General features: G+C 41.2%; 1 pseudogene across 1 annotated transcript in view; it reads right to left on the bottom strand.

Moving 5' to 3' along the window:
* The window catches only part of LOC147725076 (uromodulin-like), a 221,853-nt pseudogene extending 211,768 nt beyond the window's left edge, over window positions 1-10,085 (bottom strand). Inside the window, exon 1 of the transcript XR_015295281.1 lies at window positions 10,002-10,085. The product of XR_015295281.1 is annotated as a uromodulin-like (transcript). The remainder of the gene's footprint in view (window positions 1-10,001) is intronic.
* Window positions 10,086-13,076: the final 2,991 nt, after the last annotated feature.

Genomic DNA, 13,076 nt, shown 5'->3' with positions numbered 1-13,076 from the left:
TTGTACCAACTTCCCCATGATGCAGAGTGGTACACAGTGATTGACCTGTGCAATGCGTTCTTTACTGTTCCATTGCATTCAGAAAGCCAGCCAATTTTTGCGTTCCACTTCCAGAATCGTATTCTAGCATGGTGTAGAATTCCACAAGGGTACTTTGAGAGCCCATCAATTTTTAATCAGTTGCTAAAGAAATCATTAGAAAGCTTGAGCATGCCTGGAGAGTCTGTATTAGTACAATACATAGATGATCTTTTGATTGCATCAAAAACAAAAGATGCATGTGTAACTGACATAGTAGCATTGTTGAATCACTTAGCAGAGGAGGGACATAAAGTGTCTCCATCTAAATTACAGTTTTGTCAGAAAGAAGTACAATATTTAGGTCACAAGATTGCAAAAGTAATCAGACAAGTCACAATAGAAAGAATCAGGATGATACAAGGAATGCAGCCACCAAAACTCAAAGACAAGTGAGAATGTTTCTGGGAATGGTAGGTTATTGTAGACAGTGGATTAGTGGATTTTCATTGATTGTAAAACCATTGCAGAGATTGACAAAAGCAGATATCAGAGATTCAATAGTTTTGACCAAAACTGAAATGGAAGCATTTGAACAGCTAAAAACAAAACTGTGTGAAGCACCAGCATTGGGAATGCCCTATTATGAAAAAGAGTTTGAATTGTACTGCAGTGAGCGGGAAGGATGTGCATTGTCAGTGTTAATTCAGAGACATGGAAAAATGAGAAAACCAATTGCGTATTTCTCAGCTGTTTTGGACCCTGTTGCAAAGGCTTTGCCAGGATGTCTGAAAGCAGTAGCGACTACCAGTGTAAGTTTGGAGCAAAGTGAGGGAATAGTGATGGGATTTCCTGTGAGGGTGTATGTACCTCATTCTGTGGAGATTCTTCTCACTAGAGCCAAGACACAGTACATGACCAACAGCAGAATGACTCGATATGAAAAAGTAATTTTGAGAGCTGAAAATGTGACACTTGCCAGATGTGTGAATGTTAATCCTTCTACATTACTACCTGACACTATTGAAGCAGAAGTGAAAGGTGAGCTTGATCACAAATGTCTGGATGTTCTTGAGTATTGCACCAAACCCAGACCAGACATTAGGGACGAACCGTTACCTGAATCAGATTTTGTGATGTTTGTGGATGGATCATGTCTGAGAACAGAGAGTGGCATTTTGAGCGCTGCTTATGCCATTTGTACGGTAGCAGAAGTATTGGAAGCATCTTGTTTGAAAGGAATTAATTCTGCTCAAGTAGCGGAGTTGATTGCTTCGATACGAGCATGTGAACTAGGAAAAGAGGTGAAGGTAACCATAGTGACTGACAGTCAATATGGCTACGGAGTTGTTCATGGTTATGGACAACTCTGGTCTCAAAGAGGTTATTTGACTTCTGCGGGAACACCTATTCGAAATGCTGAATTTGTAAAAACACTGATTGATGTAATTCAGCTTCCTGAAAGAATAGCTGTAGCACACAAAAAGAATGAGGATTACATTTCTAGAGAAAATAATTATGCGGATGCCATTGCAAAGCATTGTGCGAAAAATTAAATTTCAATCAATACAGATAGGCTAAAAGAACATGTTCTGAGTCCTTTAATGCTAACTACTGTAGTTGAGACATGGCAGGAAGTGAAACAGATACAGGAAAAGGCAGAAGCAAAAGAAAAAGATATTTGGTTAAAAGCAGGATGCAGACAGAGAGAAGAAGATGAAATTTGGATTTACAAAGATGAAAGACCAGTAATGCCCGATAGCATGATAGCATGATCTCAGACATGGCTCGAATGTACCATGGTCAAGCCCATATTGGAAGAGATGCCATGATACGTCTTTTTAGACAAACTTGGTATAACCCCAAATTCAGAATGATTGCTGAAAGTTTGTGCCAAAGGTGTTTAATTTGTCAGCAATTTAATCCAACCAGAAGAACCGTTTAAGTTTAGGAACCATGTAGACAACTGCATGACTGCAACCTGTAAGGGTCTGCTGTTGACGTGGGATGGAAAAGCCACATATGTAACCTATACCACTGAATGCATTGCTGTCAGGCTCTAGGATTCTGCTTAGACTGCTACTGATAATGATATGCTATTACCATGATTATGTGCTCATATCTCTGCTCATATGATGAGAATTTACTAGATATTGTAATGAGATGTCTACATGCGAATTGAGCTATCTTTTTGTTATGTTATTGTGCAAAAACTGAAAAATAAAGTTTAAAAAAAAAAAGTTTGGGAACCATAGGACGGGAGGGTGGTCCATTTACAAGGGTTCAAATGGATTTTGTGGAGTTAACCCCATGCAACAGGCTTAGGTATATTCTTGTGATAATCTGTTTGTTCTCCCGATGGGTGGAAGCATTCCCCACAAGGAGGAATGGTGGGATAACTGTTGCCAAATTGCTTTTACGAGAGATAATCCCGCGTTTTGGATTCCCAGTATCGATTGAATCAGACCTCGGACCACATTTTCAAAATGAGTTGATGCAGATGATCTGTGAAGCTCTGGACATTCGCCAGAAGCTGCATTGTGCTTACAGACCTGAGGCTTCAGGGGTGGTAGAGCAGGTAAATGGAACCATTAAGAACAGAATTTCAAAAATGTGTTTGGCAACAGGACTTAAGTGGCCAGACACTTTGCCGCTTGTCATGATGACACTGAGAAGCATTCCTGACAAGAAAACTGGACTAAGTCCACATGAGATTTTGATGGGCAGAGCTGACTGATTTCCCTGGGGCCAGTCAAACAGAAATTCTGTCCCTGATAAGTAACATCAAAACTGGCTCTCCGCTAGATCTCATTCCAGCAAAACAATGGCATTAATAAGCAATCTTCTGTGCCCTATGATTCAAACAATCACCAATCTCACCCTTAAAGAGGGACAAATTCCTCAAGACTGGAAAAATGCGGTAGTAAATCCTATCCGTGAAAACACGGCCCTGCCATGGACAGAATTGTCCAACCTACGCCCCATCTCCCTATTACCATTCCTAAGCAAACTGGCTAAGAAGCATGTGAACACTCATGTGTCAAAATTCATCGAGGCTACAGGGGGTCTGGACCATTCTCAATCTGGGTTCAGACCCAACTACAGCACCGAATCTGCGCTCCTCTCCGTGGGAGATAACATCAAGATGACACAGGATAGAGGAGGCTCCATGATTGTGGTGCTGTTAGACCTGTCTGCAGCCTTCGACACTGTGTCACATGAGATTCTTCTCGGCCGTTTGCAGAGAGTGGGGTTTGGAGGTGTAGCTCTGTCCTAGCTTCCTCACTGGCCGCTCTCAAAGTGTGAGCTTGGGCTCCTATCGTTCCATCTCTAGGAAGCTTACCAAGGGGGTTCCACAGGGCTCCTGCCTAAGCCCCACATTATGTAATGTGTATGTGGCCCCCCTTGCTCACATTGTGAGCGCATATGGGTTTACCCCAGTGTTGTATGCCAACGACACCCAGCTCTTGTTCCCCTTCCAGACCCTTACCCCAGAAATCAAGAACTCCTTTGCGGAGGGCATGAGAGCGGTATCCAACTGGATGGCTTCCAACTGCCTCCAGTGCAATGTGGGCAAGACAGAAGTCATGCTCTTTGGGAAAGCCAATCTCCTTTGGTCACCAGACTGGTGGCCTTTGGAGTTAGGACCCATCCCTTGCCCAAAGCAATCAGCCAAGAATCTGGGAGTGCGATTGGATCAGAACCTGGTTTTAAAAGAACACGTGAACCTGGTGACTGGATCCTGCTTCCGGACAATTGGTCTCCTTAGAAGGGTTTTTCCCTTCTTTTCAGATGTCTATAGAAAGACCTTAGTCCAGGCCCTTGTAATAAGTCGGTTAGATTACTGTAATGGCCTCCTCATTTCTGCGAACGAACATGTACTCAACCGACTCCAAGTGGCCCAAAACACCGCGGCCAGACTGGTCCTCAATGTCCCTTCAAGAACACCATCTAGGCCCCTCTTGGAAGAGCTTCACTGGTTGCCTGTACGCCAGCGAATCAAGTTCAGGATTTGCTGCATTATACATAAGAGCCTCTTTGGATCAGGTCCTCATTACCTGGCCCAGAAATTTCAAATTTACACACCGGAACGCCTTTTACACTCCAGCCATCAACTTCTATTAAAAGTTTCCCTCATAAAGAAGGCCAAGCAGGGTGGCCGAGCACTCTCTTATGTAGGGCCATCCCTTTGAAACAAGCTTCCCATTAACATGCGACAAAACACCAATCTTCTCTCCTTTAGGAAAGCATTAAAAACACATCTTTTCCGGGAGGTATAGCCTCCCGTTTCGCATATCTCAAAGGCATAGTTCCCGACACCTACAGTGAGCCAAGCGCGGAGATACCCCTTTGGGGGTCGAGTCCAGCGCTATAGAAGCAAATAAATAAATAAATAAATAAGAGTGATGAGGCAGGCCTATGTACCTGTTGATAAGTTATTGACAATAAATGATGACATCATATTGGACTACTGCAAAAACCTGTCTGATGTGGTAACTTCTGTGCTCCACCAGGTGGGGACTGAGTCAAATCCCAAAGAGAAAAATCTGGCTCTTGATCTAGTCCCTGGAGACTCGGTATGAGTGAAAGTACATCGCAGCAGAAATTGCTTGGTACCTCGGTGGCAGAAGCCACGCCAGGTTATTCTAGTGAGTACTACTGCTGTCAAGTGTGCTGGTTTGAAGAGGTGGGTGCATGCCAGCCACACCATCCGTGTGCCTGCACCTGAATACCCATATGACGGTGAAAGTACAACTGACTCTGATTCTGAAGCTGAACCAGAAAAGACTCCAGATACTGAAGATCGACAGGAATGTCGACTTCTGGAAGTATCAGAAGCCAGTTCTGCGTCTGAAGGTGAAGTTGAAAGGGAGATTGTGGAGATACCAGATTTTGAAGATCAATCTGAAGGTCGAGAATCGGTAAAGACAGACACTAGTAAAAACGCAAAAGTAAGTAAAGATAAGGACATTGAAGAGGAGAAAGCTGAAGAGAAATCTGGAAACTCTGAAGGCAGGAATGGAAATCCTGAAACTGGGGAAGAGGAAGTGACTTACGATAAGGATGAGATTCCAAGTGCCAGTTATGAAGGTGTTCCTAACAGAGTAACAGAAAAGAAAGCTGAATCTGATGAAGACAAAGACATTGTAAAGATCATAATCAATGACACAGTTGAAGATACTGAAAGCAAAACTGATGACAGTTCAGATGAAATTGCAGTAAGAAAAAGCCCAAGGAAAAGAGCTTGGAGAGTGGAGCATAACACAATAGAGCCAAAGACTAAGAAAATTTGTAAAGGAGATAATTGGCCTAAAGAAACTGGTGGACTAGGATTCAAACTAGTGAACAAAGCAAAAGAGCCAGACGAGCAAGTGAATAAGATCACTAGCCAGAGATAAATACTGGGAAAGAAAATAGAAATTGTCCAAAGGCCAAAAAGAGTAAGACGACCAAATCAGAAAATAAAATCACCTGAGTGGACTTATATAGTCCTACCACCTATTGCTGAAGTTAATAGTAGTCAAGAAAACTTGTACTGCCCAAAAGCAATTGGGAAAAGTGAGTAAAGAAGTCAACCTAAGAGAAAAGTGAGTGTTACTCGAAGTATATGATATTAAATAAAAGTCTGAAGTCCTGTGAGACGGATATTGTAAATATAGAAGAGGTCGGAGTTGACATAAGGTTGAAGAAAACCTGTTAGAGAAATAAATTATAATATAGTTTAGAATAGAATTGACACAAGGTTGAAGAAATCTTGTTAGTGATCTGTGTATCAAGTAATCTATAGGCGACACAAGGTCGAAGAAATTGTGTTAGAGAAAAAAAAATGGCTGTCAGCAACCATAAAACAAAGTGTTCTATTTTTTGAAAATGGTGCAGATGCTGTTCGTTATGTTTGGGATTATTGATAATATTGTGGGTGATTTTAGCAATTGTAATTCCTTTCCAAGACAGTTTAACAAAACTGAAGTCAAATGTAAGTTCAAATAAGCCAAGTGGGAAAGTAGAAATTCATGAGACGCATGTGTATAAACCAGAGGTGCATCAGGATAGGTCTATAAGTGATTATACGAAGAATACATTTTCAAAATTATTGCTTGAGTATATTAAAACCATGAATGTTGATGATTGCTATGTTTGTGTAAAATTACCAGCGTTAGTGTCAGAAGGGGTGACCTATCACCACCTTCCTCTTACATATGGTGTGACCTGTAGTGTAAGAGCAAGTTTGTTCTATCAGACTGGGAAATTGGAATATCATTATTCCAATGTAGATGAAATTTTTGCGAAACTGAAAATTGCTAGTGCATTGAACAAAAAGAAGCCTGCTAAAGAGATGGAAGAGTATTTCTTAGAAATAGATGAGTTGACACATGAATATGCTTTTAATAATAATTTGACGTGTAAATTGAGAATTGAAAAGAAAACGTTTTTAAATATGGTTGAGGAAAGAAGGATTGCTTATAAACGAAGTGAGAAAATAAAACATTCGAAATCTAAATATTAGACATTTAATGATGAAAATTTTGATGATAAGAATGTGAATGTAGCTATAAACATAGATACTCCAATATTAGGGAAATGTTGTATTAGAAGACATAACACCATGTATGACAATTATTTTGTGGGTGCAGGTCAATGTAAAGACACCTATAGAATTTTAGGGGGTGGGGGATTTAAAGGAGGAAATGATCCTGTTTTTCCGGGTGTTAATTTTATCTGTGGGAATAATGCTTAATATAGGTTACCCGACCATTGGTATGGGACCTGTTATGTGGGTTCGGTCTTTCCTAAACTTTTCCATGTAGATAGAGGTACTAATGGAAAGCATGAGATAGGTAAAGTTTTAAGTCGTAAAAGAAGAGAGAGTGTGTTAGAAATAATAGGTGATGTTTTTGGAGCACTGATACCAGCAGTGGGAATTTCATTTAATGCAAACAGAATCCGAAAATTGTCCACAATAGTTGATCGATTGTCAACAGACACAGCAGGAGGTTTCCTGATGGTTGATACTGAAATGATTGCAATGAGAGCTATGGTAATGCAAAATCGACTTGCCCTTGATATAATTTTAGCAAAAGAGGTAGGAGTCTGTGGAATATTGAAAGTTCAACATTGTTGTACTTATATTCCAGATAAAAGTCAGAATATTGAAAAGTATATTACAAACATTACAGATTTACATAAAGAGATTGAACCACTGGAGGTTGAAGGTGTTCTTGAAAAATTAGGTAGAAGTTTTACAGCAGTTAAGCATTGGTTCCAAGAAATAGGTAGTTTAATTATAGGTAAAATATTTATTCCAATAACAATTTTAGTGGTAGTGATTTTTCTGATAAGATTATGCTGTATATGCAAAGGTAGGAGAGATTTCAGAAAGGCAATAAAGAAGACAATTCAAGAACGAAAAGCAACGGAAAGAGAAAAGAATGAAACAGAAATGGGAGAAATTAGAGAAAAGATTTTTAAAGAATCGAAGGAGAAAGTTACAAGAGTATAGATTATACTAATATGAAGAATTCGAAACATGTTCTACTAAATTTTTACAAAATTTTGAGAGATGTTTGGTGATAGGATCACCAGATGAGGGAATTGATGGAGCGAGGTGGTAAAACTAAATTTTGTGCACCTCTCTCGAAATCAATGTTTTATAACGTTAATATTTATTGATGGCATGGTATTGTGAATTAATCAACCATAGTATAAGTTGCATACACTTTTCACACACAGGAATACTAATCTTGCTTGCATGATGCAATAAAATTAAATAATATGTGTTATTACTGTAATGTGAATTAATGCACAGCTTAAATATAAACATATGCACCCTAAATGTGCTCATTGTACGTGCTTTTGTGTCATAAAATCGTCGGAAATGTATGTATAAAACGCATTTATGTGGCTTATTTGCTAGGTAACAACTAATGGGGAAACATTAGTATGGTGGGAAGTAAACAGAAGGGCTTTAGCTCCATATTTAACATGAATTTGTGTTTGTTCCTACGATAGTTCCAAAAGTAGCCTCTGAGGCCTACTAAGATAATGGCCGTTCTGATGAACTGCGAGCGAATATTAGACTGCGCATGTGTATCCAAAGCCTGCAAGCGCGAGTGATGGACGTTGTAATGTCCTGATCCTGGGAAAAATTCCTGAAGTTGCGAATGAAGGAAGTGCCTAGGCCGCGGACTGTCCTAAAGAAAGCCCCTTTATTTTTCTGCTGATTCATTGTGAAAAGGATGCTGTAATGATAAGGAGACGCTCATCTACCCCAGATTTGTCCAATCAGAACCCGAAGGTGATGTTAGATACTTTTTAGATAGATTAAGTTAGGAAATTAGTGTATAAAACCCCCTGATTTTCCTTAGAGGCTTCGCTTCTTTCGATTTCCTCTGGAGATGCTGCCGGACTGAAGATCGATTCTTAGATGTAAGATCTCCTTAATGCTGGTTTGTTTTTCTTTGCAGGACTGTTAGGATAAGATGAGGGTGTTAGTTAGGGATGTTAGGAGAGAGTGAATTTGGAACTATTTGTTCTTTGTTAAACTTTCCAACTGAACTTTTAAATAAATGTCTATTTCTGAGCTCTTGAATAAATGATCGTTTTAAAATAAAGTTAAAGATTTTACTGAATAAAGAATTAATAAATGCCTAAATGTCAGTCATACTAAAAGTTTTGCTTTGAATAAAAATTAGATAAATGGAGAAATAAAAGCTGGTCTTGTATTTTCCTACGCTTGATTTTCGTTCTAGCAGATCCATTGCCACAATGGTGGTGTGTCTGATTAAAAGGGTGTTTAATGAAACCATGGTAAATCGTTTTAAACTATAGATGTAAATCATAAATAGTTAATTAAATCTAGACACCCCGTCAATGTTATGGTAGGACTCCTGGTTCTTTTGCCAAATCTCTGAAGTCGAGTTAAATGAACGGAGAAAATGTGAAGTGTAATGGGCCCCACTGTTGAATGAATGTGTGTTCTGAGGATTCAGGGAAATGGCAATGTCGATTTAGAATTCATTTTTGGAGTCCCTCTGTAGCACCACCATGATCTTCCACCCCTAGATATTTGGGGGAAGTCTATAGGCTTTCTTTACCCTGTATACTGCCCTTCACCATCAGTCTGTGTGCCCATCAGGTCACAAAACACACAAGTCTGCTTTCTGCTGTTCAAGTTCTTCAATGTTTCCTACAACATGAATACCCTGCGGGCAGCATGTTGTGGACAGCCCAGTTCCACATGCTCCTGGCGGGCTTTCAGTATCCGGAGTGGAGAGATGGGCAGGCAGCTAGAACCGTGCGCAGAAGCTCCAAGACCAAGAAGCCATCTTGAATACCCCAAGCAGCCATCTTGAGCAGCCCGAGCAGACATATTGATAACTTCATGCAGCCATCTTGAGCAGTCCAAGGAGCCATCTTGAACACTTAATGCAGCCATCTTGAACAGCCCAAGCAGCCATCTTGAACACTTCATTCAGACATCTTGAGCAGCCCAATCAGCCATCTTGAATCCCACCTGCTGTCTGTGATACTTTTAGCCACTCCTGTAAGCTGACAGCACTGTGCATGCTAATGGTTGTAGATGTAACATTGAATGCTAAATCTGAAACTACAAATCCCAGAATGCAATGTGTGCTTGCTGTGAAAATTAAGGCTGTCTCACACATAACATGTGTTATGTTTACCATTAGTCTCCTAGATTTTTAGATACAAGCCTACTGACAAGAAACTACCAGGAAACAGACAGGCAGCTCATTCATCCAAGGATTGTTTAGGAGGAACTTGACAACACAATGTATGCTCTCTCCTGACTCAGAGAGACACATAACAAAAAAATTAACCAGTATTCCTTAAAGTCCTAAAACTGTTTCTTCAGAAGAAGTTTTGTTTTCAAACATTAAGCCCTCAATGATAGTACCAGGGCAGACATTGAGTTACTTTGTTACCAAGAAACTATTCAGCAGAAATCAAGACTCAAAGTGTACCTGTTGTTAAGGCTGGGCTGCCTAGGGTGGTCACAGCTGTTGTGGCCTCAGTGCTTTCGGAGGGCGGTCCTGTAGAGCTGATTTCTGATGAAATCAGAAACATAAAATGTCAGTGAGGAGAGGTCAGACAGGCTTCAACACTACCTCTACTTCTAACATCAGAATTGCTGCTATAAATAGTAACCCTCCATAAGGTACACAAATGCATAACCTCCTCATACCAGCTACGAAAAATATGGCCTAACACGTGTGACAGGCGCCTCTACAGTAAAATGTCAATAAAGTTTTACAGCTTCAACTTCCTAACAGTCCTTAGACATTTAACTCTATTCATGACTCGCGGCTCTGGTCATATTCCTCCCTCCTACATAATAATAATAATAATAATAATACGGAATTTTATAAAGCGCGACAGCTACCTCGCGAGGAGGTGTCCCGGCGCTACAAGAACAAGATATTATTTGACCAGGAGGGCTAGGGGTGTTGGCGTCCAGCGCGATTGAGCGAAAAGCCAGGTTTTCAGCATACGCTTGAAGCATACCTCAGAGGGGGCCTGTTGAAGAGCAGGGGGCAGGGTGTTCCAAAGTGTCGCCACATTGGCCGAAAAAGTCCGTCCTCCCAGCCGAGCTCTTTTTGCTCTAGGAACTGCAATCTGAACACTGTTGTTGGATCGGAGGGACCGAGCTTGGGTGTATCTTGGCAGTCGGGCTTTCAGATAGTTTGGGCAGGTGCCATACAGAAATCTGAAGGCCAGTGTAAGTGCTTTAAATTTTATTCTGCTTGCTACTGGTAACCAATGAAGTGAGAGAAGATGCGGAGAGACCGAGTGCTTGAAAGGGATCCGCATTAATAGTCTCGCAGCCGCGTTTTGGATCAGTTGCAGTCGCTGTATAAGGTACTTTGGTAAGCCCAAATACAGGCCGTTAGCTGAATCCAGCCTAGATGTCACTGTGGCATGGATTACTGTTTTTCGGCAGCTTGCTGGTAAGAGTCGCAGAATCTTACGGAGATTCCTCAGCTTACTCAAACAGCAGCCAACTATTTGCGTGATGTGCGATGCAAAGGGTTGACTGTCATCCCGCCGCACCCCTAGATTTTTTGCCGAATGGCTAGGCGAGGGGGCTTGTCCCATCTCTGCCGGCCACCAGAGATCAGATGGAGGAGGGGGGCCTTTGCCGAAAAAGATCACTTCCGTCTTGTTAGCGTTAAGTTTTATTTGTGTTCATCCAGCAAGCCACATCTTGGAGACAGCCCTTGAAGCTCAAAAAGGACGTCTCCGACACTTCTGAATACGGAAACACCAGTTGGGTGTCGTCGGCATATGAAATTGCCTTGACCCCCCAGTTGGCAATCAGCGTGAAGAGTGGAGCCAGGTGAATGTTGAATAAAAGTGGGCTAAGAGCCGATCCCTGAGGGACGCCGCAGCTGAGGTCCTTAGGTTTTGAAGAAACAGACCCTAGCTCCACCTTCTGTGTTCTCTGGGTCAGATACGACTGTATCCACCCCAGTGCATGGTCCTGGATGCCTATCTCCACCAGTCCTGACAGCAGTTTAGCGTGGTCGACCGTATCAAAAGCGGCCGACAGATCCAGGAGCACCAGCATCGCTGAGTCTCCTGAATCCATCGACCACCTCACTGACTCTGCCACCTCAATTAGTGCTGTCTCAGTGCTGAAGCCGGGTCTAAAGCCTGATTGTGTCTCGTGTAATATTTCATTATCTTCAATGAATTTATTCAATTGGCGCTGGATTACTTTCTCAAGCATTTAGCCTGGTGCTGCCAGCAAAGAAATCGGACGAAGATTGCTAAGGGCCTTGGGGTCCCCATTTGGTTTTTTCTTTACCGTCCCTCTTTATAGGGTTTCGCCTGCACAGCACTTGCACTGTGCTTGTGAAATCACTTGCATTTCATATATCTTAAAAGGGGGCTCTCATCAGTTCCCAAAGCCGTATAACTGCGTTCTTTCTTTTTTGTGTTGAACTTTTTTTGTTCTCGTCCCATCCCTGCACGAATTTACGATACTTCTACTAAACTCGTTCACACTGTTTAAGACGCATTCACTGTCAAGATAAGATCTCTTCCATCTGTTCACACTGTTTAAGGCCCATTCATTATAAAGATAAGATCTCTCCCCAAGGACAAGTTAGACAGCTTTTAACAGTATGATTGTTTTTTTTTTACTTAGTTGTGTAAAGCAGATGTTTTTGCCTTACAACGTTTGTGGCATTTCCTATTCACGCCTCATACCTTTCTTTGCACTTTGTATTATCGGATTGATTTTTTCAACTTAATCTATCTGGTCATTATAACCACATTCTAAATGTTGTAATAAACATTGCACTTTAAAAATAAAGTTAATATTCAAGAGTTATTCTATATTTTACTGCTAAACTGGCAGCCACAAGTGCAGTTACCTTGCAGACAACAGGGTCATGATTTGAATGGTTCTGCAGGTGCAGTGGCACCTGGCCCAAAAGTTGTCAAAACTTTTTTTAACACCTTATGTTGCTAGATTTTACAACTAAACAGGCAGACACAAGTGCAGTTATCTAGCAAGCACTAGGGTTGTGATTTCAATAGTGCAGCAGGTGCAGTGGCACCAGGACAAAAAGCTCCAGGCACCCCGTTAAACACCGATAATTGCTATATGTTGTATCCTGGCTTTTGTGTATTCTTGCAATCTCTTGCTCTGCCAGTGGAATGTTCATTTATGATGTGTTACACTATGTTGGGAGCCAGAGATGTCAGTTGAGAAGGGCTGAGCAGCATGCTGGCTGCTCCTGCTGGGGTCTTGTATTGGATTTAACTGGATTACTTGTAACTAACTACAAATAAACATCTAAAGATCCTCTACATGTCTGGACTCAATTACTACGATTTGTTTTATAACTAAACAGGCAGGCATAAGTGCAGTTCTCTAGCAAGTACTAGGTTCATGATTTTAACAGTGCAGCAGGTGCAGTGGCACCAAAACTTCAGGCATCCCACTAAACGCCTAATATTACTATATTGTATTCCTAAACAGGCTGTCACAATTGCATTTACCTTGCAGTTAAAAGGGACCTGATTTGAAT

Source organism: Lissotriton vulgaris, chromosome 4_1, assembly GCF_964263255.1.
Source record: "Lissotriton vulgaris chromosome 4_1, aLisVul1.2, whole genome shotgun sequence".
In the NCBI taxonomy this organism is placed as follows: domain Eukaryota; kingdom Metazoa; phylum Chordata; class Amphibia; order Caudata; family Salamandridae; genus Lissotriton; species Lissotriton vulgaris.
The sequence above is the reverse complement of the archived record's forward strand: the minus strand, read 5'-3'. Positions and strand labels throughout refer to the sequence as shown.